The sequence below is a fragment of the Furipterus horrens genome, unplaced genomic scaffold (assembly GCF_987537825.1).
Source record: "Furipterus horrens unplaced genomic scaffold, mFurHor1.1.pri manual_scaffold_3, whole genome shotgun sequence".
Classification (NCBI taxonomy): Eukaryota; Metazoa; Chordata; class Mammalia; order Chiroptera; family Furipteridae; genus Furipterus; species Furipterus horrens.
Window position 1 is genome coordinate 17,100,279 of NW_028327173.1, and position 27,746 is coordinate 17,128,024.

The following is a 27,746-nucleotide window of genomic DNA, read 5'->3' on the forward strand; positions in this document are numbered from 1 at the left end:
TTTTGTCTGTTTCCTGTGTATCCCAGCTCCTGGAACTGTGTTGACAATTATTCAGTAAGTATTCCTGGAATGAGGTAAGGACTACTTGAGGAAGGGAGAAAGGAGCACTCTTCGAGATCCAGACCTTGTAGTGAGTGGTGCAGTGTGGCCACAGCCAGATCTCTGATGTGGAACTTTGAACTTGGGACTTGGGGAGTCCTCCCAAGGTCACTGAAAGTTGATTCCTGTTTGCCAGGCAAGGACGTCTAGTGTAGGGGGAGCCAAAAGCTGGGGTTCCTATTCCATCTTGGCCTCTTATTGTCTGTACAACCTGAGAGAAAATCACTCTTGCCGAGCCTTGGTTTCTCATCTGTTCATTGGGTCATTATCACCTATTTTCAGGGCAGCATAAAAGACCCATTGTGGGAGCAGTGCCCGGTGCCCGGCATGTAGTCAGCACTCAATACATGCTTGCTCTCCCCAGGAGCAGGTGTTTTTGTTTGTCCTTGTTTGTTTGTTTGTTTGCAGCACAGGAAGGATGTAGAGAGAGTGAGATCACAGGAGGATGAAGCTCTGGGAGAGAATCAGGAGGGCTAAGGGCTGGACCCTGAAGGACAAAGAGGGGCAGCAGAGGGCAGACCTGTCAGCAGGGCACTCCTGGGCCTCACTTCCCTCAGTTTCTAGGCAGTTCACAGAGTCCCTCCCCCTCCCCCAGCTCATTTGAGCCTGTCCAACCCTGTGGGGAGGCTGGTGGAGATGGCTGATGATTAAGCCCATTTCATGGTGAGGAAACTGAGGCTAAGGAAGATGGCAATATGCATCTTTGTCTCATCTCCCCTATTAGCATGGAAGCTTCTCAGTTTCAAGGGTGGCTCGCTTCCATTTCTGTCCTATCAGAGCTGATGTTGCCAACTAAAAATAGGGGTAAGTGCTCATCAGTGGGTTCCCAGCCCCGGCAGACCCCACCTCCTTTTTATAACAAATATCTTGCAAACCTTCTTCTCTGTAATGAAATGCAATTCATAGATAATATATACTATTTATCCACTCCTGATTTTGAAGAAAAAAGAAGATAATGCTCTAACTGAAATGTAAAGAAGAAAAAGAAATGTGATCTTTTTTATGGTTTAATTTTTCATTGAGATATAATTGACATATGTTTCAGGTGTACAACATGATTCCATACTTGTATATATTGTGAAATGATCACCACAGTAAGTCTAGTTATCATCTATCACCATATAGTTACATTTTTTTTCCCTTGTGAAAGAGAACTCTTAAGATCTACTTTCTTAGCAACTTGAAAATATACAATACAGTATTGTTAATCATAGTCACTGTGCTGTACATTACATCCCTGGGACTTATTTATTTCATAATTGGAAGTCTGTAGATGTCTTTTTCTTTTTCTTTTTATGCAAGCCGACTCTTGTAGAACAGGGCTCCTCAAACTGAAATGTGCATAGGAGTCATCTGGAGATCTTGTTAAAATACAGATAGGAATCAGCAGGTCTGGGGCAAGACCTGAGAGTCCGCATCTCTAACCAGCTCCGGGTGTTGTCCCGCCGCTGCTCTGCAGGCTGCAGGAGGCGTCCGGTCCCTGGGTCCACTGAGGAGCCTCCGCCCACAGCCACCCCCTTCCCCAGGCCCAGGCAAGGGGCGCCCTGTCTGGGGCCTCCCAGACAGCTGCCCAGGAAAGTGCCCGCCCTGCAGCCCAGCCTCATTCCTGGCACACACACGTGGCTGGGCGCCCGCTGCCTGAACAGCAGTTCCCACGGGAGGGGCCCGCCCTGGGGAATGAGCCTCTGGGGAGGGAGGGAGGCCTAGGGAATTGACGTCCTAGTGGGTGGGGCCTCTGTGTCCCCTTCCCCCTCACGCCAACCCCACCCTCCGCCCTACAGCAGCTAGGGTGAGTAAATCCCACTGCACTGATCACTTACTCTACCCACCCTCCTACCCCCTTTTCTCCCAATGCTCCCTCCTTCCCTTTGCCTTCTGTCTGGGCTGGGCCCCTATGGTGGGGAACCCAGATTAATCAAGCTGTTCCCTGCTCTGAAGACACTCAGCCTAGTGACCAGCAGATAGGTAAACAGACAACTTTCATCTTTAAGCAGGTTTTCTGTCAAACAAGGAGCGTAGGAGGGAACTCTCTTCCAGCCTCCAGAAGCAATCTAGCAAGCCCTTCTCTTGTCTGGGCCATCCTGAAGGGATGGGATCTGAGGCTCTCCAAAGCTGGTCCAACTCTAAAGCCCCGATCCCTCAGTGGCCAGTGAGGTGGATAGGCCAGGTAGAAGACCTCTGTCAGATAGAGCTGGTTCTGGGCAAAGGCAGTAGGTTCTGGGAGTCTCTGAGCTCTCCCACCAACCTGAGAGCCAGGCCAGCTTGATCCACTGTTTGGGCTCTGCTGGAAAGCAAAACATTATTAGCCTGTAACAAGAGCAATCACAATTGCCCCTCTCTCCCATGAGGACTGAACTTTGTTTGCCACCATCTCACTTGATCCTCATAAACTTTGCTTTAGGGCCATTTGTCAGATGAGAAAACTGAGGCCCAGAGATGCCAAGTCGCTAGCACAAGGTGCCAGAGCTAAGAGGACATCCCAGGAGAACCCAGTATCCCATACATGTTTTAGGGGAGATTTTCTGGGTCTCCTGAGTCTGAATTATCCAGGAAGTGCAACCCTTCTAACCCTTGAACATGGGGCCCTACATTTCCACCAGAGTCCTTAACTTTGGATATTAGAGAGCCACATAATGATGGTTGGGTCAACTATGGACCGCATATACATGATGGTAGTCCCATAAGATTATAATGAAGCTGAAAAATTCATGCCTAATGATGTCTTAGCCTTGTAGCCTGCTGACTTTGTAGCACAATGCATTACACAAATACTTCCATTGTGTTATAATTGCCTACAGTATTCAGTACAGTAACATGCTCTACATGTTTGTAACCTAGGAGCTGTGTAGGGAAACAGAATTTGTCATCCCCAAATATGTCTCTTTGGCATAGGATTACTTTCGGCTGCTTAATTTTAAGAAATGACAGGGAGAAGCTCTGAAAACCAAGTAGAGGTTACATCCTTTGTAAGATATTTATATGTGTAAGGAAAATACCCATTTGTAAGAGAGTCTCTCTTGCTGTATGTACCTGGAAGGGGTAGGGCGTTGACATTATCTCTAGGAACTGTTATCAATGCAGAAGACTAAGACTGAAGTCTGCCTAATAACCTTACTGTGCTTTTCCTGCTTTTCCTCCCATAACTCTCTCCTTCCCCAACTTCTTCTTTTGTATTCATCTGAAGATAGTATTTGAGGTGGTGGCTTCAGCCATTTGGGCAAGTTACTCATTTTTCCTGTATCCCTCCATGTATGCATACAGGAGGTATATGTTATTAAAGATTTGTTTGCTTTTCTCCTGCCACTCTGTCTTTTTTTTTTTTTTTTTTTTTAGGCTTTATTTATTTATTCTTAGAGAGAGGGGACAGAAGAGAGAAAGAGAGGGAGAGAAACATCAATGCGTGGTTGCCTCTTGTGTTCCCCCAACTGGGGACCTGGCCCGAAACTGAGGCATATGCCCTGACTGAGAATTGAACCAGTGACTGATTGGTTCACAGACCGGTGCTCAATCCACTGAGCCACACCAGCCAGGGCCCACTCTGTCTTTTACTACAAGGATGTCTCAGCCAAGAACCCGAAGCACAGAGAGAAAATTAATTTTCCTTCCCTGTAGATCAATAGGCTAGACCATATAGCCTAGGTATGTAGTGGGTTATATCATCTAGGTTTGTGTAAGTACACTATGATGTTCACATAACAACGCAATTGCCTAATGCATTTCTCAGAATGTATTCATCATAAAGTGGCACATAACTGTATAAGTGGGGAAACTGAGGCCCAGAGCAGAGAAGTGTCTTGCCCCAGCCCATAAACCAGATAAGGTCCTGACCTTTACCTACCAGGGGCTTTCACAGCTCCCAGTCCTCCTGGTGACCTGCAGGCTACTTGGATATAGCCGGGAGGGATGGCTTAAAGCACGAATCCTCCAAACCTAAAAGAGAATCCAGCCCTAGCTGGTGTGGCTCAGTGGATTGAGTGCCAACCTGTAAACCAAAAGGTCGCTGGTGTGATTCCCAGTAAAGGCACATTCCTGGGTTGCAGGCCGGGTCCCTCGTTGGGGGTGTGTGAGAGGCAACCACATATTGATGTTTCTCTCCTCTCTTTCTCCTTCCCTCTAAAAATAAATAAATAATTTAATCAATGAATAATAAAATCTTAAAAAAAAAGAAAAGAAAAAAAAGGGAACCTAGCAGGGGTGGGAAGGGGTAGGGCCTTAGAACAGAGACTGTGTCACAAGGAGGAGAGGAGAGGAGAGGTCGCATGGGCTTTATTTTGATTTTGTTTTTCATGATCTGATCTGCTCTCCAGGCAAGAGCCCTAGTCCCAACTAGGTGAACATCGGTGCTGAGTCAAGCTCTCGTTTCTGGCCTGCTCCACTTTGCGCTCAAGGTCCAGGCTTGTCACGATTCTAGGGCTGAGTCTGTGTCAGACGCAGATGGAGGTGAGAGTGTGTTTTCTGTGGCCCGATTAGTGCCCAACCCAGAACCAGGGTGGGGCTCTCCCTGGGCCTGGGTGGAGATCTTTGTCACCAGGCTTAGGACCAGTTTATGACCAAGGTCAGGGCTCATCCTGGGATCAGGGAACAGGGAGAAGCAGCCCTTGGTCCCTCCCAGGACAGACCCCGCTCTAGATTCCAATGTCAGGAGGGTGAGTCAGGCAGCCAGGCTGAAAGCCACAGGCCTTAGGCTCCTGGGCTGCAGCAGAGGCTCTGGTGAAGGTGGTGCACCTGGGCTAATGCTTAGGGTCTCTGGTCTGCCATCTCGTGTGTCCTTCGGGAAGGTGACCTCCTATCTCTGCTACATCCTCCCACCAGGTGGCCTGCCTGTCAGAACTCTGGGTACATGGCTGGCGGGCTCCTTCCTCTGTTCCTGCTCCAGGCTCTGGAGTTCACAGAGGCAAATGGTGAGGATCAGGGTCTCTCACAGTCCTCAGGGCTCTGTCCAGAGATATGCTGATGGACTGGGAAAAAGAACCAAAAGCCCTGCATGGTGGCTAGTTTCCAGTTACCTACGTCATGTCACTGCATTTGAGTTGGGAAGAGATTCACAGAATTTGCTCCTGCAAGCTGGCTCTGATCCAGGACAGTCCCATTGCTTTCCACAGGCTCAGAAAGGGACTGGGACCCTGCCAGCTCTGAGGGTCAGGGTGCCCTTGAGGATTTCCTATCCTGTCCTTGTATGAAGGTGATGGGGATTATGATTGTGGCTGTACTTGACCTTCTGATTGTGATGACTGAGGCTTCAGTTGCTACCACTGGTCTCTTCTCAGTGACCAGGGAGGCATCAGTCCAGGAAGTGCCACCATCCCCCTCGGGAAACTACCAGGAGGAACCTAGGAGCATGAGACCCAATTAGGGCCTGGGTTCCTCAGGGCTGTGTCATGACTGTCCAGGACACCAGAAACCTGACATGGCCTAAGGGGCTCACATCCTGCCACGCTCCTCCTCCCCCTGTGCAGTAATGACCTAGCTGAGGATGCAGGAGCCCAGAGTGGGGGCAGCCCTTACCTTACCACCACTGAATCTGCGTTCGTGCCTGTACTGTGCCCGTCTTCTCCTTCCTAATTCATGCCTGAGGACAAGTTCCTCTTATCAAAGGACAGCCCTTATTGATGTGGGAAATGCCACTTCCTCGCCTGGCTCCTATGCTGCAGCTACGCTGTCCACCTTTCTGCTCCACCAGCACAGCGAGCTTGCTCTTGCCCCAGAACTCCGCATGCACTTCTGGCTGCTCATCCTTCCAGCTTCAGCTCCAAGGGTACTTCCCCGAATCCCCTACACTCTCTCCATTGCACCCTCCTTGTGTTCCCAGCCCCGCACTTACCTTTTCTATTTGTGTGTTACTGGTTTGAGTGTCTTCCCCACTGGATTGTAAGCTCCATGGGGGAGGGCCCTCATTCTCTGCTCTAATGGGTACCTGGTTGCTGCTAAATAAATGGACGTGGAATAAATGAAAAGATGTCTGTGCTTCTTTCCCCTTTGTTCTCCCTGGGCCGTCGATAGCATCTTATGTGAGTGTCCTGGTACCTGCTCTACACTGGGCTATAAAGGAAAGGGTCAGTGTTCCATTTGCTTTTGACCGGAGTGTGAAAGGGGGATCCATGTCCACAGGGACACCTGTGGTGGTGACAGCAGAAGTTCCTGGGTTATCACAAGGGGGTTGGGTCTTGCCAAGGTTGAAAGGTCCTGCTGCTCCCAACCTTAGTTTGGTTTTAATAAAGAAGGCAGCATCTCCTTCAGCTTCTTTATTCCATTATCACCACCAGGCTTCCTTACTGAGTGGGCTTTTGTTGATTTTTGGCTGTCTTGCATACAAACCCCATTTCTTTTTAGAGGGAAGCCCCCACTGTGTGAGTCTTGATGGACATTATGGCCCCATTGTCTACTACTGAAGCAGAAAGGGACCACAGACCCCTCTTCCCACTCTCTGGCAGATAGGACAGGGTCACATAACCTGGGCTGGGCCAAGTGATGCTTCAGCCCAGGACTTTAAATCTTGAGTGAGTGATGCAAACATGGGAGGGTTTGGAATTTGCTCAGAAAGGTGGCCTTTAGTAGCAATGGTCAATGTGGTGTCTGATGGTGACAGTTATATATTGGTGTCTTGAAGTGGGGTTTGGTCTGTCCAGTGCTGTCACTTCCTTTGTTCCTACTCTTATCTGAGCCAGGATCTCTAGGCTTTGTGTCCTCATCAGCTCCTCCATAGCTTCCTTTTCTTCACAAGCAGCCAACATTCTATTGTTTTCACCCAAGGCCTCTTGTTACCACCTGCCTCTACCACCAGACATTGTCATTATCACTGTTGCCATCAATCCCAAGATTCAACACCTGTCAAACTAGCCCCATAATCCTCACCAGTCACCATATTTGTCACCTCAAGCATCAGCAGCTTTAACCATCCGTCTTTCATACTGTATTTGTCAGGGTTCAGAGCAGAAAACAGAACCCCCACCACCACTTGGTATTTTTAGCAGAAAGACATTCAATATAGAACGATCGTTAGAGAAGCTCAATGAGCTGAGCACCCAGGAATGTCTCCTAGGACTATACACACTGACCCACCAGAGAACCACTACCTCTGGAGGAGCTGGGAATCCAAGAAGCTTCAACCCAGGATCAGGAAGCTGCACTTAAGAAGCTTCTACCACCACTTTCCCCACTGCCACTGCCTCTGGGCCAGCTGGAAGCTGGAGACTAATTCTGGAAGGCAGGAGACCGGACACTAGAAACTGCTGCAGAAAACCCTCCCATTACTGTAGCCTTGCTGATGGGCAGAAACAGCCAAAATGGGGCAAGAAGCAATGAAGGAAACAGAAAAAAAAAAAAAAAGCAACAACAACGGACACTTATAAGCCCTATTTTATAAGTGAGGAAACTGAAGCAGGGAAACAACCGAGTCTCACTTGAGTTCCGATCTTGCTTGAGTGAATGTAATTGGCATGTTCCACTGGCAGACGCTGCGAGGGAAGGGAATGTATTTGTCTGCTTTCCAGCCTTCCCATCTTGGAGGGTGGAATGGAGACTGAGAGCCCAGCCACAGGGTCATCACCGCCACTGTCACCTCTCCATCAACGGTAGGATCTGCCACCACCATTAGTCATCACCTTAACTACCACCTAGTCAATTACCAGCCTCATCACCTCCTCCACCAACATCAAGATCTGACAGAGCCATCATCTTTTCCATTACTTGACAATGTCACCACCGTCAATGTCATTACCACCACTGCCATGATTACCCCCATTACCTCCAGCCCCGGTGGCAGGGCAGTGTCTAGTGCCAGTGAGGTCACTTCCTTGCCTTGGAGCTCCCAGAGCTAATTGCTTAATGAGATGGTTGCAGCTCTGAGCTATTAGTTATACTGTGCCAGCAGGAAATCTTCCCAGGCTCTGATGAACCCAGGATGGTTTATACACTGGAGGGGCCTTCCGCTGTGAGTGTGGGTGAGAATGCCCAAGACAGACTCTGGGAGGCCATTCTGTCCATTCCCCTGCCTTTGTGGTGGAGAAAAGCAACCTAGTACAGGAAAGAGGGCTGGGAGAGTCAGCCTAGCTCAGCTTAGGCAAGTGGCTTCACCTTTGTGGGTCTAAGTTTCTTCATCTGTAAAATGGGAACTACAAGAACTATTTTATAGAGGAATGCAGGAATTAGAGGGAATGTAAATAAAGAAGCTGGCCCAGTGCCCAGTGCCCCAGGGGGCTGTCAAATGGAGGTCACTAATATTTTTTGCTTATTTTATCAAACACTTATACAGGGTGTGGCAAAAGTAGGTTTGTAGTTGTGAGTACAAGAAACAGAGTTTATTCTTGAATTATTATTTATTAATTATTGTATTATTTTCCATACAAACAACACCCCACCTTGTATAGTTCTCACTTTATGCCAGGTATTGTTCTGAGCACTTTACACATTTCAACTCATTAACTGACATTTCATGAGAGCCTGAAGATATAGATAGGTACTACTGCTCCCATTTTACAGATGAGGAGACAGAGGCACAGAGAGGTTAAGAAACCTACCCAAGGTTATACAGCTGGTTGGTGACTGAGCTGGGATTTTAAAACAAGAAGGCAGGCACAAGTCTGAGTTCTTCACCTTGATGCTTGTTGGCAGCAAGTGCTTCACCTCTCGCCCCATTCAAAAACGGTCCCCTGCCTTTCCCATTCAGTTTGGAGAAGACTCTGCTCTTTGTGTCCAGCAATTAGAAAGGGGCCCCCAGAAATCACCGTGTTCAGTCCCTTGTCTTGGGGCAGAAATGACCCCATTCACCTGGTCCAGGACCTCCCACCCCTCCCAACTGGGAAGACTTCCCTGTTCTCTGACTTGAATTTGGGCCGAGGCAACAGTTCCCAGGGAGGAACCTCAGTTAGGATACCTTGTCATAGTCCTAGGGGACCGTAGGAGTTGTGGTAGAGGAGGGAGGGGTCTTGACCCTGAGCTCTGAGAGAGTGGAATTGGGGGGCAGGAGATCTGAGCGCTTAAGTGGCGGTGGAGCTCTGGGGCAGGCTTCCCTGTTAGCTCCTCTCCAGAGGGCCTTATTTTCCCCACCTCTCCCTCCATGACTACCAGGGGGACCTCTCATACCCTCACTGAGCTCCAGGCCCATCACCAACTCCCGCTCTGCATCCTCCCCCAGGCCCTGCCACATTTTCTCAGTCCCCATCTCCTTTGCCCTCATTGCTGCTCCCTGGATTCTGAGACTCCACTCTCCCAGGCTCCTCTCCCCCTGTGCAGTCCTCATGGTGGGGGTCCTCGGGGAGCTGTCACCAAGCCCCAGCGCCTTGACATCTCAGTCACACCACAGCCTTGGTGTGTCCCAAACCCACTATATGTCCTCTTTCCAACTTGGCCTCCGCCTTGCCAGGGTCCCAAACCAGAAGAAAAGCTGGGAATTTTCCTGGACTTGCTTCTTCCTGTTTCCTCCACATTATTCCAGCCATCTAACAGTTAGTGAGCACTTACTGCATACCAGGCTGGGACTGAACAAGAGGGTTCCTGTACATATATAAACACTGCTGAAGTCCCCACAAATACAGGGGGGTGGGGAAGAGCTTTGTAATAAATCTAGATTTTCCACAGTTAAGCTGGGGTGAAGAGGGCCCCTCTGGAGGGGCGGGGGGGGGGGTCATGTGAAGATGCTGCTCATGGTTGCTAAGATGCATCACCCAGACCCCCCTTCCAAACTGAGGCACTCATTCCCCCAGAAGCTGCCTAGTACAAGATCATGTCCCTTCACTGGGGGCAGCCTGTATTCAGAGACAGGTCACTGGGAGTCTCAAAGGACTGGCCTCCTTGCTTCATTTTGGGCCAACATGAAGGGCCATCCCAGCTGCCAGCTCCCAGCTCCCCATGGGATAGGCTGAGGCCAAGTGTCAGCTTGCTTATGAATCACCAAAGCCTCCCAGGTGGTTCCCTCCATCCTCTTTGTCCTCTTGCAGCACCTTCGCCACAGGGCAGCCCAAAGGATCTTCATGAAACTCAAAGCTGGTCCAGCCACTCTCCAGCTTAAAGCTCTTCTAGGTTTCCCATTGTTTTTTGGATAAACTGAACTCCTGAGTCCTGTGGCCCAACTCACCACCCACCAGCCCCCCTCACCTCCTTTGAGTGCCTCCAATGGCAGAAAACTTCCACTGCCTCCCAGCTTTCACGCCCAGTGCTCTGGCCCACATGTCAGTCAGCTCCTTCACATCCTTCAGATTTCAGCTCAAATGTCCCTTTCTCAGGGACAAGATCATGGATCAACAGGGAGGTTCAAAGACCCAAGTCTAGGTTAACACTGAAGGGTGTTCCAGCCCTTCTGGGAACTATTTCTGACTCTGCCACCAATTAGGTGAGGCCTCCTCTTCCCTCATCTGTAGGTTTCCTGTATTTTTCATTCCTCCTCTTGTCCCACTTTGTAATTGACTTCATTTGTTTTTTCAGCACCTCCTATGTACCAGGGACATTCTGGGCACTGACACCGCAGTGAGCAAGGACAGAACCCTACCCTGGGTGGGCAGGGACGGGAACAGGTGATAACAAATGCCTAAATAATAAACCGTGAGGTGCTGATCCACGCTCTGGAAGAAAGGGAAGCAGGAAAAAGGATAGAAAGAAGGAGGACACAATTGTAAGAAGGTAAGATTTGAACAGAGGCCTGTGTGAAATGAGGGGAAGCCACAGAGAAACATCTGGGCATGGAACATTCCAGGCAGAGAGAACTGCAAGTGCAAAGGACCCTGCAGCCCTCGAACTTGAGATACAAGGAGGCCAGTGGGTTCAGGATGGAGAGAATGGGGGCCAGAGTGACAGGAGATGAGGCGAGAGGGGTAACAGGACACCCGGTCATGCAGGGCCTGGTAAATCCCTGGAAGAACAAGATGGAAGCGTAGACAGACATGTTGCGTCTCCCTCCATAACTAAGTAGGAATACAACTACCTCAAAACTGGAGACAACCAGAAGTTCCAGAAAATCGAGCTGCATGGAAGTCCAACAAACAAAGATATAAAGAAGAAATACTCATCCAGACAGGTAGGAGGGGCGGAGAGGATGCAGTGTGGTGGCGACAGCAGTGGATGTGGCCAGCCAGAGGAAAGCCCCATCACACATTAAAAAAAAGTAGGGAGGGACACCTGGGGAGTGCTCCCAGCCCCAGATCAGACCATGCAGCTCATAGATCGAGTGCTAGGGAAAATAAAGCCTCCCTGCTCCTGACTATGCAAACCAGTGGGGGTTGGGGCAGAGGAAGAAAATGTCAGTCTCTCAGCAGAATCCGCTTGTTTAACGGGCCCCCACAGTCCTAGAACGTCTGCAGACCCACCCACTCTGGGAGCAACAGCCAGGGCAACAGCTAGAGAGGCACCAGTTCTGTACAGGAAGTAGGAGAAGTGCCCGGAAAAGGGGTAAGTGCTGAGCAGGCGACTTTTCTCCCTCTCAGACCCCTCCTCCACATACAGCACCACAACGTGGTGAAACGGGTTGCCTGGCACTGAAAAATACCTAAGGCTTTGCCCCTTACAATGTAATGGGAGTGACAGCTCTACCTAAGACACAGAGGCGAACACAGGAGCCTGTCAAGTTGAGGAGACAGAGAGGTATGGCCCAAAAGAGGGAACAGGTCAAGGCTCCAGTGGAAGAACTAAGTGATGAGGAGATGGTCAACCTAACAGATGCAGAGTTCAAAACACTGGTGATAAAGATGCTCACAGGCTTGACAGATATGCTTGAGTACGGTGAACTCAGAAGGGAAGAAGTGAAGGCTATGCTAAGTAAAATGAAAGAAAATCCACATGAAACCAATGGTGAAGGGAAGGAAGTTGGTGTTCAAATTAACAATTTGGAATATAAAGAATAAATAAACAGTCAACCATTACAGAATGAAGAAACAAGAATTGAAAAAAATAAGCAGAGGCTCAGGAACCTCTGGGACAACTTTAAACATGCCAACATCCAAATCATAGAAGTGCCAGAAAAAGAGGAAGAGAAAGAAATTGAAAATTTATATGAAAAAATAATGAAGGAAAACTTTCCAAATTTGGCAAAGGAAATAGACATGAAGTTCAGGAAGGACAGAGAATCCCAAATAAGCTAGACCCAAAGAGGACCACACCAAGACACATCATAATTAAAATGCCAAAGGTTAAAGATAAAGAGAGAATCTTAAAAGCAACAAGAGAAAAGCAGAAAGTTACCTACAAAGGGGTTCCTATAAAACTATCAGCTGATTTCTCAAAAGAAACTTTGCAGGAAAGAAGGGACTGGCAAGAAGTATTCAAAGTGATGAAAAGCAAGGACCTACAACTAAGATTACTCTATCCTGCAAAGCTATCATTTAGAATGGAAGGGCAGATAAAGTGCTTCCCAGACAAGGTAAAGCTAAAGGAGTTTATCATCACCAAGCTATTATTATATGAAAGGTTAAAGGGACTTATTTAAGAAAAAAAGAAGATCAAAACTATGAACACTAAAATAACAACAAACTCACAACTATCAACAATTGAATCTAAAAAATGAAAACAAAATCCAACTAAGCAAATCAGAATAGGAACAGAATCAGAGGTATGGGGATCATTTGGAGAGTTATCAACTGGGAGGGGTAAGGGGGAGAAATGGGAAAATGGTGCAGGGATTAAGAAGCATAATTGGTTGGTACAAAATAGACAGGGGGAAGTTAAGAATAATATAGGAAAGAGTGAAGCCAAAGAACTTATATGCAGGACCCATGGACATGAACTACGTGGGGTGGGATTGCTGGAGGGAGGGGATTGGTAGGCAGAGGGGTGCAAAGGGAAAAGGAATTGGGGCAATTGTAACTACATAATCAATAAAATATACTTTAAAATAATGATAATTTTTTAAAAATCCCCAGAAAGAGTTTGGGTTTTATTCTGAGTGGAAAGATGATGGGGACAGAGGGACAGTGGTTAGGAAGCTGGCTCCGGCAGAGGTGAAGGGTCAGAGGGGAAGCTGGAGGCCTCATTTGCAGGACACTGCGACAATCCTGACAAGAGGTGGTGATGGTGTGGGGTAGGGGTCTGTGTTGGGGTGAGAAGTGGTTGGACTTGGGGTGGACAGGGTAGAGCCAACAGGACATAAGTGTGGGTTGGCTGAGACATGAGAGATGACACAAGGATAATAGCGCCTGTGAATTGAAACCCTGGCTTTTATATGATTATTTGACTACTTTCTGTTCAGAAGAGCCCTTGGTTGGTCTGTTTTTGCTCACTGCGCTTAGCTGAGTGCCCAGCACCCTGTAGCTGCTCTGTGAGTGTTTGTTGAATGACTGAATGAAAGAGATCTGGTACTAAGTAGGACTTGGCCCCTGGTCTTCCGGCTCCATGCCCAGTGCCTTTTCTCTCCTGTCAGCGTTTTGGTGAGGATCAAAAGAGATAGGAGTTGTGCAAGGGCTTTGCAAGTGGCAAAACAGAGCCCACAGACTGGTGACTCTTTGGTTGTTACCAACAGTAGCTCAACAAACCCAACTCAGAGGCATTGTAGCCTCCAGCCCCCTCTACCTGCAAGGCGGGCATGTTACCAAGTCAGCTTAGCACAGCCTTCTCCGGGGAGCAACATTCCCCCTACCAACTCTCAGCATGGCCCCCTACACCCCAAGCCTGGAACAGCTATGCCTAAAGGGTAGGCCCATGTGTCCAAGTGGGTGCTCTTCAGGTCCCAGGGGCCTGAGCCAGCCCCCCGGCCCTCAGGAGAAGCAAACCAGATATGCAAGGACTGGGCCTCCATGAACATCTCTTTCTCTTCCCTGGCAGCTCCCGAAGGCCTCACTCCAGGGTGGTTCTTTGGCAGAGCTTGCCTCCCCCTGGGCCAGCGTGGGTGGGAGGAGTCAGCTGGTTGTGCTGATCCTTCATGTCACCTCATCGGTGCCCGTGGGCCAGTGCCTGCCCTGTCCTGAGATCTCGGGTCTCCATCCAGGCAGTGGGGGTGAGAGTTATCCTTGGCTTCTGCTGTAAGGTTTGTTGGGATTAAATTGGAGCCCTTGTGAGGCTTTCTCCTGGTCCCTCTATATTTTTCTCTCCTAGCGCTTAACCCAGCTCTGTACTTATTTGTATGATTAACTACTTGATGTCAACTCTCTGGATGCAGGGAAATGCCAGGAGACACCCAGGACCCAGCACTGTGCTGGCTGATCCAGGAGGCACTCAGCAAGTGTGGCATGAATGAATGACAGCACTTTGTAGACTATAAAGCAGGGGGTGGTGCAAATGTTGGCCTGTAAGAATTGTACAATAACCGCTGTCTACCAGCAGAGGGAGCAACACAGCATGAGGCTAGCCAGTGTGTGACTGTGGCTGGGTGGGGTGTAATCTGAACAGCCTCCTCCCTACCCCATCCCACTTCACCTCTAACCGCAGGACTTGCTGAGACTGAAATAACGTCACAAACGACAGCTGTTTCACTCAGACTACCTCATTTAATCTGCACAACAAAATCACAAGGTACCGTCATTATTCCCATTGTAGAGATCTGGAAATTGAGGTTCAGGGAGTTCAAGGTACTTACCCACAGTAAATAAATGGTGGGACTGGGATTCAAACCCAGGTCTGTCTGAGGTCATGATCCACCAGAGAGCAAGGATGCTCTCCTGCTCTTCTCCTCACCTTTAAACTTTAAAATCTTCCCCATATCCATCTTGCCTTCTCCAGACTCCCCTCTTCATCCTCAGCAGGAGCCTCTCAGAGCCTCAGTGTATCCATATGTAAGATGGACACACTAATTCCTGCCCATTTTGTATCACAGGTCCATGAGGATTCTCTCTGTAAACTGCCAAGGGCTGGGTCAGGTGAGACAGAGGCAGCAGGTGGACAGGTCTCTGCCTTCCAGCCCCGGGTTCTGGGTTCTGGCAGGGCACTGTGGGCCAGTGAGTGTGAGTGTGTGTATGTGACAGTGTAGGTGAGTGTGAGAGTAGACCCGCCTCCAGGAAATTCTTGGAGGCCAAGAAAAGCCCCCTCTGCTTCCAATTTTAAGGCTTCCAGTTTATTAAATAAAAAAGTAAAAAGGGCTGCATAATACATGTTATATTATATTTTAAATGTTTACATTTAACAAATGAATGCTTTTAACACACACAAACACAATGCAATGTAATTGTGCTATTCACAAGATAATTACAGGATTTATAGAAAATATTAATTCATGGTGCACTGTGGGAGGCGTGGTTGCGTAATGAGACCCAAGTTTAGAGTTGCCTAATGAGTGGCTCTGTGCTTCTCTCCCGTGGCGCACCTTTGTCACTAAGAGTTGTATCCTCATTGGGGCATCCCAGTGGCCTATAAGGCCCTGCGTCATCTGGCTCCCTCCTTCCAGCCCCCACTCTGGCTTCTTCACTGCTCTTTGAATCACAGCAGGCACAATCTTATTCCCTTTGCCTGGGACACTCCTCCCTCAGATATCCTCATGGCTTCCACCACATCTTCTAGTCTCTGTTCAAAGACCCCCTCTCAGGAGGCTTTTCTATACCATCCTGTTTAAAATTGAAAACTGTTCCCTAATTTCCTTCTTATCTTTTTTTCTCCCTAGAAGAACTTTTCAACATCTACCACACACACACACACACACACACACACACAATCACACATTATATTGGTTTACTTGCTGTATCCCCAGGACTTCTAACAGCTGGAACATAGTAGCTGCTTAATAAACATTTGCTGGAGGAAAGGATGAATCACTGGTTGCGTCCAAGTCTCTATTCTATGCCTTCCATATGAGGTCCACCCCAGTTCTTTGACCTGGCTCCCACGCATTGCAGGATGAAGCTCCGCAATCTCATGGGGGTTGGATGTTTAGACCCCAACGGGTCTCCTGGTGAAGCCATCTCAGAGGCTCTGATTTAAACCAGCGGGATTCAGTCCTCCCAGCACTAGGCCTCAGGCTATTTTCAGCTTGGATTCTGGTGCCCTGATACTACCCCCTGGTGGTCATACTCCTGATGTTCATCGGCCAGTGGTGAGACCTCAGTTACTGTGTGGGAAGGCCTGAGTTTCATTCCGTTCTTATTCCCATTTTGAGGATGAGGAATTTAAAGCATAGTCAAGAGAGGGGGTTTGTTTCTAATGGCTCACTTGATGAATCCCCTGCAGACCTCTCTTTCTCCCTTTATGTTCCTCCTTAAGGCTTAGAACTCACATGCACACCACCCAGGTTCTCCTTTCCAGGCACTTGCTCATGTTGTGGCGTCTACCTGGAGTGTCTTTCCTCTTCCTTCCTTTATAAGTCTTAGCTCTGCTGCCTTGTCCCAGGAAGCCTGAAGCCCTGGGCCAGGTCTCATGCCTCTTCTGGGCTCTTGAACTTCCTGTAGTTCCCTCTGGTAAAGCGCCGAGGGAAAGTGGGGGCGGCACGAGAACCACTTTCCCCTCTACCAATCTGTCTGCCTCACTCGGCTGTCAGTGCTTCGAGGGCAGGGACAGGTTTGCTTTTTAAATCTTGTATCGTTTATTGATTTATTAGTTCATTCATGAATGTTTATTGAGCACCTATTCTGTGTTCTGGGATCAATTTTGAGCTCTGGAGACACAGCAGTGAAGAAAACAGACTAGGGCCCTGACCAGTGCTGCTCAGTTGATTGGGAATTGTCCTGTAAAGCAAAAGATCATCAGTTTGATTCCTGGTCAGGGCACATGCCTGGGTTGCAGGTTTGGTCCCTGGATGGGGCACGTGCAAGAGACAACTGATCAGTGTCTCCCTCACATTGATGTTTCTCTCCCTCTCTCTCTAAACATAAATAAATAAGCCCTGGGTGGTGTGGCTCAGTGGACCGAGCACCAGCCTGTGAACAAAGAGGTCATCAGTTTGATTCCCGGTCAGAGCACATGCTTGGGTTGCGGGCCTGGTCCCAGTTGGGGGCGGAGGAGAGTCAACCACACATTAATGTTTCCCTTGCTTTCTCCCTTCCTTCCCTTATCTCTCTAAAAACTAATAAATAAATAAAATCTTAAAACAAAAAAAAACACACACCAGACTAGGTCCCTGCTCTCACCAAGCCCACAGTCTCGGTGGGAGATTGACACTTAAGTAAATCAGACCATACGAATGGTGATCAGTGCTGTGGAAGGGATTAACAGGGACCAAGATAGAGGATAACAGGAGCTCCCGTATAGGATGTGCCTGCCCAGTATAGGGTCTGGCAAATAGCTAGCAACAGAAATATATCAGAATAGAGCTGAAAGGCCCCAAGGGGCAGAACTGACTCCCTCACCGACACTGTCCTGAACGGAGAGAAGCTCTTCTGGTCAACCTTCTAGCTGTGCAGTCCTTCACCACTCTGCCTCAGTCTCCTTACCTGTAAAATGGTATTAAGTATTACCTGCTTTTTAAGGCTGTTCCAGGAATTAGATATGCTAAAGTCCTAAAAAATGGCTGGTCACAGAGCCTGGAATACAGTAAGCGCTCAATAAATGGAAGGGAGAGGAAGATAAGGATGAAAATGATGGGTAGGCCAGGAACGTTGGAAGAGTGTTTTGGCTCCCTCTGCTCTTGGACGTCTGGCTCCGCTCAGCCTGGGTTGCAGTTTCAGAAATAGCCACGAGGTGGCGCCCAAAGACCAGTTATTAGGGAGCCGGCGGTTCTTAGCTGATGAAACTTTAGAGACCTTAGAAGTAGATGGGCTCCTGTGACTTAGAATGGGTTGGGGCTGGTGTGGGGCCTTGCAGCTACTTGAAATCCAGCCTTTTCCAGCCTCTCTCTCCCTTTGGTTTTTCTTTTGGCGTGTCCTTGTTTGTTTTCAGGTAGCCCTGCCTTTCCCCCAGCGTTTGTGCCTAGGGCTTCTGTTAAGAAAGTCCTGCTTTTTGTCCACCTGATGAGGCGCCCCTCAGCCCCTCAAGCCACCTCCCCTTTCCCTTATCATTCATTAACCGAACACTTTCTGTGGGGCTGGCAGGGTGGGGAGCCAGAGGAAATGACACTGTTCCTGTTTGTAGTATCCTGGGGGAGGGCTGGGAGGTAGGACTAGAAACTAAAAGAGGGGAAATGGAAGGCATGCAGCAGTTACTTAAAACTTCCTTCCCATCTGTATGTTCAACACATAGAAACTATTATCCTCGTTTCACAGATGTGGAAACTGAGGCTCAGAAGTTTTATGTCCTAGGGGAAGGGGGTGTAACCAAGCAAACCCGGGCTTGGCCACGTGGGCCTTGACACATGACCCAAGAATTAGTGTTGAAGAAAACAGGTTTTTAGTTCTCAGGAACGGGCTGAGAGCTCTCCTGCTCAGAGCCCTCCTCTCGCATGAGACCCAGCATTTACTTGCTCCCCAAAAGGCTATTAGCCAAAACCATGCCCAGAACTTCTCCATATCTTTATCTGTTCTTAAGCCGGCTTCACAAACAGATGTTCATCCTCTTTGGAATGTGCACCAGCTCTGTCCTTCAGGATCTGAGGGACGTTGTCCTCAGTCGCCATGTAGTGGTTCAGGGGAACATGTGCCCTTTTCCACTGGATCCTGGTGGAGCCCACGAGGCAGACGTCCCAGGGAAGTGGCTTCTCCACACATCCGTTACAGAAGCAGGAGTCTGCAGTCCAGCATTCCCAGCCGCAGTTCAGCTTCAAGCATCTCCCACGGATCCGTGCTTGGTTAGGCAGGTCCCCACACAGCTCTAGCAGCTCTGCTGCCATCTTCTCCTTCTCCTTCATAGCGTGCTCTTCCTCCAAACCACATAGCTTCCCCCTTACACACCAGACCTCATGGCAAACTAGACCCCCTTCTCTTCCCGCCTGCCTTTATTTTAAGTGCTTGTCCCAGAACTTCCTTGTGACCTCATATCCAGCCCTTCCTATGATGTGCTACTTTTGCCGGTTCCCCCGGATCCTTTCCCTTTTTTTGGCTGCCACCTTTAGTCAGGCCAAGAGTTCCCTGTGATACGGGGGCAACCACCTCCCCTGGCTATGTCATGAGTCATTCTACACTGTTAAAGTCTGTACACCTGTTGCCCTGGGCAGCAGTTCGTTTCCCTTCAGGAAAGACAAGGCTATTAACTTGCCATTGTTATGCAAACTATCTTTAAATGCTGTATCATCCACTACCCCCTTTCCCCAGCCAAGGAATGTGGGGAATATTTCAGGGGACCCCCCCCCCACTCAGCACCCCATTACAAGGGGAGGTGGAAGTAGGAAAAAGGGTACAGAAAGAGACTTGGCTATTAGTGGTAAGTGCGTGATACAGTATGCAGATGATGTTTTATTGAGTTGTACACTTGAAACCTGTATGGTTTTATTAACCGATGCCACCCCAATAGATTCAATAAAATAAAAATAAATAAATAGCCCTGGCTGATGTGGATTTTGAGCATTGGCCTATGAACTGAAAGGTCACTGATTCGATTCCTGGTCAGGGCACATGCCAGGATTGTGGGCCAGGTCCCCAGCCGGGGATGTGCAGGAGGCAACTAGTTGATGTTTCTCTCACACATGGATGTTTCTCTTCCTCTCTTTCTCCCTCCCTCTCCTCTCTCTAAAAATAAATGAATAAAATCTTTAAAATTAATTAATTAATTTAAAAAATAAAAAGAAGTGTTATGTCCCATGTAGACCTGGCTTCCTATACACCAGGCTCCTTCGCCAGCAGTGAAGTGTGGTTCAAACTAATTATATTCATAAATTCATTCAATAGCATCTACCGAGCTCTGCAGATCCAGTGAGAAGCAGAACTGACCCCTGCCCTTGGGAGCTGGCTGTTTGGAGGAAAAGGCTGTCAGGGCAGCTTGTCTTCAAAGTCTGTGCTGGGCACAGTGGTGACCCAGAGGATGCTGTTGCTGGTGCCACCTGAACAGGTAGGGGGGCAGGAAGGGAAGGAAGGTGGGAGAGACTGCAGATTCCTTGAGGACCGAGAATCTGCTCAAGTATAATTTTTAAAAAGGTAAAATCTTGGCCCTGGCTGGGTAGCTCAATTGGTTAGAGCATTGTCCTGATACACCAACATTGCTTGTTCCATTCCCAGCCAGGGCACATACAAGAACCAGCCAATGAGTGCGTAGATAAGTGGGACAGCAAATTGATCTCTCTCTCTCTCTCTCTCTCTCTCTCTCTCTCTCTCTCTCTCTCTCTCTCTCTCTCTCCCGCTCAAATCAATTTAAAAGAATTTGACCCTCAAAGATTTTCTTTAGCTCATTTATTGACAAGGAACCAGCAAGATGTTGAAAATAGTTCAAGTGAGAATTTGACTTCAGGTGTTTACATTCTCTACTGGACAAAATTCCTTTGCACTGTTATGAACAGGGACCACTTGCCTTGTTACCTGTTTTGAGCAAGTTACCTCTATTTCTGTGGGCTATAAAGTCAGTCAAAGTCATCTCACTCACCCTTAAAGAATCAAGTCAGGGTGGGCTGGGCCGAGGAGAGCAAAGGCGGAGGGGGATTGGAATGACTGTAATAGAACAACAATAAAATATTTAATTAAAAAAAAAAGAATCAAATCATCACCAGAGGACACCTAGCTGACACCCACCCCTCCTCTGAAGGAAACACAGGAATCTCTTTTGCTTTTTCCAAGGCTTTGCTATATTTTCTTGACTGACCCATGGATTAAGTCAGGTAAAAGCTCTTCCTGGAGAGAGATCAGTCCCCATTCTTTCATCATCTCCGGGATCCAGGTGACGACAGACTTCCAACTGTAGTAGGAGCTGGCCAGAGTCAGTGCCCGCCAGCAGGTGGCGTGAGGCGATTCTCAGCAGCACCATAAGAAATTGGGGGACAGCTCCCAATTTTCGACCACTGCTGACCTCTAGGAGTCAGATTTTATGATTTCAGAGTTTCACAGTGCCGTTTCCCAAGTGATTTCACCTCGAGCCGTGAATTCAGTCATTCACCTATTCAGTCATTTTTTTCATTCAACAAACATGTGGCCAGACACCAAATCATGTTCTTGAGGGTCTCCAGACAGATTTCTGTGTCAAAAAATCAGCCCTTGTCTTTGCTTGCCTGGCTTTGGACTCAGCGCCACCTCTCTGAGGCTGAATTCTGAAATCTCAGGGTCTCACTTCATCCCAAGTCTGCCTTGCCTACCAGGGTGTCATCTCCCTTTGGAAAATTCACCTCATCAGAGGCTGAATAAAGGCATCACTTCTATAATCTCCTTATTATTCCCATTTCCCAGGTGGGGAAGCAGACTCCTCCTCTTCTGGGGTGGTGTGCGTGTGGGAAGGCCGTGCCTCCCTCCCTCTAGGCTGTGCCCTGACAATGCTGAGGCCCAAGGATGTGCCCTCTAGACCACACCATTTCTCTGACCTTCTTATAATCTCCCACTCACAGAAGCCTGAGTGTAAAGCACCTCCCCAGCTCTTCCCAGCTGAGAAGTTCTCCAGAATGTACTGGGAGTAACTACAAACTCAGTCCCACTCCAACTCAGCAGACAAGTCTCTCTGGAGTGACCTCACTTCCCTCTTCAGCTGAGACCCCTGCTCTGGGATAGGGACAGCCTGCCCAGGGGTAGAGACGGGCAGACAGGTCCTGAAAGCCATCATGGTACTGAAGTCTGTGCTGGGACAAAAGAGTGGTGGTGGGGGCCGTGGTGAGGGGCCACCCAAGGGTGCATGTGTCCCACTGGGGACCAGGCAGAGTTTCCCAGGAGGGTCCTACCCTGGCTCCTTGGCCCTTCCCTGTATGCTGGGTCCAGGATTGTGGAAGAAAACTTCCTCTTAGCATGGGAGGTGGGGAGTGAGGTTGGGTGAGGGTCCCTGTCCCCACACAATGACTGTAACATCAGGAGGACAGATGTCACCACAGTGCTATTGCCAAGCCCATCCGAATTTTCCCGAAAGAGGAACCTCTGAGAGAAAGGAGTGGGACTACTTGGGAAGCGGATCCCAGGGGTAAAGGTCTCTGCGCACCTTGGGCCTGCAGGCAGTGAGAGGTGCTGGGGATGAGGTAGCGATGGTGGGGTGAAAAGCACGTGGAAAATTGGAAGGCAGAAAAGAGAAGGAGAATCATAAACCCTCAGCCTACCTTTCCCTGAGGGGAATGGCAGGTCCAGACAGGCCCGAAGTGCCCACGCTGTTAGCACAAGCCGGGAAGTGTGCAGCCTGACAGCCTTCCAGGACAGCTTGTACCAGTGGCCTGGACTTCGTTGCTCTAACAAACTGGGACATCCCTGAATCATTCCTTTAGGACAGGTCCCTGGGTGTTTTGTGAAGGCAATATTTCACTTCTCAGGAATGAGCTGAGAAACTGCTGCAACGCCTGATTTGGAGGTGGCTGTGCAGCTGGGAACTGGGTCCCCTCTATGGTCTAGACCGGATTTTCTGTTTTCTTTTCCTTTACTAGGAAAAACAAATCAAGATGGCTTCGTTTGGATTAGCAGACACTGTGGGATCCTTGGACTTTTACCTCAGGAGAAGAAAAGGCCACTAGGATGGGCACTCAGAAATCCCGGCAACTTGAATATCAGAGGAGCTGTGAATTTCTTTTGGCCCTCGGGATGATGAAGCAGGACATACCCTACAAGGACATGGACTTTGGCAGCTGTTTCCAAGGGTTTGGGATCCTTCCCCCAACTACCAGAGGGGCTCCCCTTCCCCTTATCGCCTGGGCAGGAAAAGTTGGGGGGGTCTGCGAGGCTGCCTTTGGTGCCCGAGGTCCCCTTGAGGGAAGTCTGAGTCACAGTCTTATCCTGCCATCCCCTTCGTGACTTCTTTCTGGAGAGATATTCCAAGTCCGGCCCATCGTCACGCTCAGTGTGCTAGTTATCTACTGCTAGGCCACCGACTGTCCCCACACTGAGCCACAATGGACACTTACTCTCTCACACAGCTTCTGTGGGTCAGAGTCCAGGAGCAGGTTAGCTAGTGGTTCTGACTCAGGATTTCCCATGAAGTCGTGGTCAAGATGTCGGTCAGGACGGCAGCCACTGCTCCCACGGTGGCTCACTCACATGGCCAGTGGCCTTAGTCCTCGCCTCACGGGCCTCTCCACAGCGCGGCTGTGCAGGCTCACATGGCGCTGGCTTCTCCATCCAGAAGAGTGAGTCCCAAGCCATGCCTTGAATGACATGGCCTCGAAAATCACCTGCCATCTCTCCTGCCATATCCTATTGGTCACCCAGGGCAGCCCCTGTACAAGGACCTGAGCAACAGGAGGCGGGGATGGCCGGGCACTGTGGAGGCTGGCTACCACATCAGCCCTCGGGTAAATCTTCAGAAATGTGGACCTCAGTCGCTGAGACTTCCCTGCCCCCCAGGACTATTTAGTCACCGGAAGCATCTCTTTCAGCCCGTGGAGGGCTCTGTCCGAGCAGCTGTGCAGATGATGCCCCCTGCAGGCCCCGCTACCTTCCCCTCAGCTCTCCTCCCCCTTTGCTCCTCACTGATCTCCCCCTTTCTGCATCTGGGCAGCAAGTCCAGAGTCCGCAGGAAATGTATTTCCCAGGCGGCCCCAGCTCCTGCAGTAGCGCCTCAGCCTTTGGCTAGATGCACAGGCGGATTTAACGGCGGGTGCACCGCGCGCGTGCCTGGGCCCCGACTTCTGAAGGGCCCCGCAAAACCCCAACTTTACACTTTTTTCTAATGACACCAAGATTGGTTTCATATGTGTAATTTTAATTACCTACAAGTTTACAATCAGCGGTAAAACTTGATAGTATGTTTACATTCGCTTATTTTCATTATCTCATTACTACGCTGCATAGGCCCCGCGCGGCTGCGCTCCCGCTCATCATCGGAGCAACGGAATCGCGTTTGCTACTTTGTACTTACAGAGGTTCTCCTGCGGTGCAGACTTATGATACCGGCCAGTACGCAGGGATGGAAATTAGTTTGTGGATAGGTACTTGTTTCATTTACGGTTTTAAAAATAGTTTCCTGTGGTATAAATAAATATTCAGGTAAGTTGAAATTATATTAAAATAAAATTAATTTCTATTGTTGAAATTATATTAAGATAAAATTAATCCCTGTTGTTAATCAGTGCCTGGATTTTCGTAGTTTATGAATAATTTTTGAATTTATTTGAATATTTTCACATTTGTAATTTTAATTTCAAGTAAAATTCTATGATTTTTTGTTCATATTTCTGATTGTTACTGCTATTATACATATACTATCATTAATTATAATTATAATTTTACATATGTTCAACTATTAGTTCAAAACTTTGTGATTATTATTATGCTATTATTAATTATATTATGCATATATTATATTCAAATTTTATTGGAAATAAAACATTAATAGTACATAATTTTTAAAAATATGGTTAACAGGTATTTTTATTTCCCTGGTCTCTCTCTTTTTTTTAAGGGTCCAATATTTTCTTCTGTGCCTGAGGCCTCAACCAACCTTAATCTGCCTCTGGCTAGATGCGCCCATTTCTTGGGGACAGCCCAGTCTGGGATCACAGGGAAAACCTTACACCCACTAACTCTGACCCCATCTCATTCTGCCAGCCTATAGCAGTTAAAGTACTTCTGGAAGCCAGGGACTGAAGCCAACTCAGCCAAAAGTGGGATACAGGGGAAGGTTGCCTTGGCCATTTCTTTCTTTTCTCTCTCTCTCTCTCTCTCTCTCTCTCTTTGGTCCAATGCATGGGATAGGGTTCCAGGCTGGTTAAAAGGGTTGCAAGGAGAGGCTCAGGCAAAAGCCAGATACCAGGGAAATGCAGGGGGCGCCCCTCAAAGGCCTCTGGGCTCCAAAGGCTCCTAGTCGTGCTTCAGGGGAAGCCTTTTGAAGAGATTCTCACGCCTCCCAGCCTGGGGGCTGGCCAGCCTGTGGATATTAGTCAGGTGGTTGCTCATCTTCTGGATGAGTTTCACCTCCTCACACAGGAAGTAGTTCTCCAGGAAGTCAAAGAGATGAGGGTCTGTGAGGGCAGAGCCCAGGGCATGCAGGTCCAAAAGGGCCTGGTTCAGGTTCTTCTCCAAGGCCAAGGTGGCTTCCATGGCATCTTGAATTTTACCCCACTCATTTGGGAAGGCTTCACCGCATCCTGGAAGAGAATGAGGCCACTGTGCTGATTTTGTAGCTTTAAGAGATGCTTGGCACCCTCCTTCTCCTCGGCCAACTCTCAGAAGCAGTGGCCCACGCCCTGCAGAGCCACATTGTCCCAGAAGCCCACACAGAGGTAGGTGTCGGAGGCCTGCACATGCAGGTTGGCCTGGTGCTTGATGGCAGCCTCCACTTCGGTGGAATAATTCTGACGAATTTGGGAGCTCATGGTTGTTGGCAATGAAGAATTAGTGTAAAATACAAAACAAAACACCGTGTTGGCTGGTTTCGGAGGCTGAGGATGGCTGACGTGGGTTCAAAGGTGGTGACTAGAAAAGAGGTTGGATGGTAGTTGGAAAGAAGGGGCGTCCCTAGGTCTATTCTGTCCAAACCTGTTGAAGCAAGACGCAGGCCCCAGGACTGCGGAGGCCACTATGAGCCCTGACCATTTCTTGATCTTGTCCCAGCACCCTCCTGACACCCTCATGCCTCTCTCCTAGCAGGAGTATGCACCCCCCCATATGAATGTTTTGTTCTGACCTTCATCCTGGTCCATCTTTTTCTTTTATTCCTACCTTCATGTTCCTCCTGTTCTGGTTCTCTCTAATGCTCATTTTAAATTTAATCATTTAAAAACCTTTTGTATTTACATAAACAATCTGAAACACTTCTTTGGAGCTAGGTGATAACCAAATAAGGGAATGAATTTCAATTTTTCCTATTCCTAGGGGGTAATTAGTCCCTGTGCAGATGGGCCTAATGAGCATTGCACTAGGATTTCTAATTATCCTTAATGAGCTTCCAAAATTCATGGGGCATGAGAGGGTGAGGTTGATTGTTACCCAAATGACTCAGTGAATCAGGCCTCCTGGTATCTACACCCTTCCATGTTGATGCTTGGCTTGGCCATGTGGCTTACTTCGGCCAATGGAGTATCGGCAATCATGACACACACAGAGTGTGTGCTTTGGGACTTTCTCTTGATACTCTCAGGGAATCACCATGTGAGGAAACCTAGCTTGGACTATCTTCCTTGAGGACGAAAGTCCACATGGAGAGGGAGGCCTAGCCATCCCCATTGTCTCAGCTGCACAAACAAGCCCTGGAAAAACCAGCATAAGAAGGCAAGAGACCCACAGAATCATAAGAAAGAACAACTCATTGTTTTAAGTCCTCAATTCTGGGTGTTTTGTTATGCAACCATAGCTAACTGATACATAGAGTCACAGTACTAACCACAGAACAGTATTTCTGTGCCACTATTTGGCCTGATGCTCTGAAACCTCATAGAGATCTGCAGTAGAGGAGCAATCCAAAAATACAGTGATTTAAACAAGATCGTTTCTTTTTCTTGTATGTAAGAGGTCAGAGGTAGGAGGTTCAGGGCTAGTGGGCCTACTCTGCCCACCCACGAAATGGCTCCTCCATCTCTGGGTCCAGGGTGACTGCTCCAGCTCGTGCTGTCTTCCCACAAGCAAAAAGAGAGAAAAGCGAGGGGAGGGCACTCCAGTCCTTTTAAGGGCCAGGCCTGAGTGTGGCGCACATCACTTCTATTCACATTCCTTTGGCTCAAACTTGGGCATATGGCTTCACCTACTTACAAAGGAAATTCTAGTTAGGCAGCACATGCCCAGCTAAACTATGGCAGTTCTTTTTATTAAAGAAAGAGGGAGAAACTAAATATTTGATATTAACCAGCAATCAATGCCATGGTCTGTCTCAAGCAAATGTACAAACTGGTTAGGATGCTTTAGGCTGCAAGTAACAATAGTCGACTAAAAGTTGCCTAAAGAGTTAAGAGTTTTATTGTCTTTGCACTTGATCTTAGCCGAAAGGCTGAGAAGAGATTACAGTATTCCCTCACTTATCACAGATATTATGGTCTAGACCCCCCCGCCCCCGCAATAGGTGAAAATCTGCGAAGTAGGAACCTTACATTTATTATATATATTTTAAGGCTTTATAAACCCTTCCCACACACTTATAAACTGTTCCCGGTCCCTTATTAACCTTCCCCACTCCCTTATTAACCTTTTCCACACTTTTACAAAAACTATTCATGTTCTTAAATATATTCTACAGTCTTAAACCTACATAACTTTAACAACATACATATACAGTACCACAAAATCCTGCGATATAGCGAAAAATCCGGGATAAATAATTAAATATAATATTTTTAAAAATCCTGCGATACAGTGAGGCCGCGACATAGAGAGGGACTACTGTATCATTATCTTAAGAGGTCTTGAAGTAGAACGTTTTTCAATCAGTACTCCTTTCTTCTTTCTGCCTTTCCATCTGCTGTGCCAAGCGCCCTACTGCGTGGCTGAAAGATGGCCACAGTGGCTCCAAGCATCGTATCCACAGATAACGAAAATAATAGCAGCTACCATGTATCAGGTGCTCACCATGGGCCAGAACTGCGTAAACATTTTAGGTGTAGTCACTCATTTGATCTTCACAACAACCTTCTGAGGAAGGTACCATTATTTTCATTTTGCAGATGAGGAACATGAGGCAGAAAGTTCGGTAGGCTTGCTTAAGATCGCACAGCTAATCAGCAGCAGGTTCATGCTTTTAACTCTGATTCTGGAGCCCCCACTTTTAAGGGCCCAGCTGCTCTGCCGCAGACAGTATTTCAGGAAAGAAAGCTGGGAAAGGGCTTGCCCTAAATCCCCTCTCTCCTTTTATTAGAGAGGGATGTCCTTCTCAAAAGCCCCCAGGGGGCCTTCCCCTTCAGTCTC

At 48.3% G+C, this 27,746-nt stretch overlaps 1 pseudogene; it reads right to left on the bottom strand.

Moving 5' to 3' along the window:
- Window positions 1-24,713: 24,713 nt before the first annotated feature.
- Window positions 24,714-25,228, bottom strand: LOC150014429 (ferritin light chain-like; annotated as a pseudogene).
- Between the last annotated feature and the right edge of the window lie 2,518 nt (window positions 25,229-27,746).